This window comes from Petaurus breviceps, unplaced genomic scaffold (assembly GCF_028583685.1).
Source record: "Petaurus breviceps papuanus isolate PSGF00001 unplaced genomic scaffold, PetGlider_PUasm1.0 523, whole genome shotgun sequence".
NCBI lineage: Eukaryota > Metazoa > Chordata > Mammalia > Diprotodontia > Petauridae > Petaurus > Petaurus breviceps.
The window spans coordinates 1,720,160-1,720,420 of NW_027186356.1; the positions used below are offsets into that span (position 1 = coordinate 1,720,160).

General features: G+C 46.7%; 1 protein-coding gene across 1 annotated transcript in view; it reads right to left on the minus strand.

The window, feature by feature from the left end:
* ABCA7 (ATP binding cassette subfamily A member 7) overlaps nt 1–261 on the minus strand; it is a 54,984-nt gene that overhangs the window by 10,123 nt on the left and 44,600 nt on the right. The gene's annotated exons all lie outside the window — the stretch shown is intronic.

Here is a 261-nt window from a genome sequence, read left to right on the forward strand (position 1 = left end):
AGAACTGGGAGGAACCTTAGAGCATGGAATGTCAGAACTGGGAGGAAACTTAGAGCATGAAATGTCAGAACTGGGAGGAACATTAGAAAATGGAATGTCAGAACTGGGAGGGACTTTAGAACATGGAATGTCAGAACTGGGAGGAACCTCCAAGCATGGAATGTCAGAAGTGGGAGGAACCTTAGAGCATGGAATGTCAGAACTGGGAGGAACTTTAGAGCATGGGATGACAGAACTGGGAGGAACCTTAGAGCATGGGAT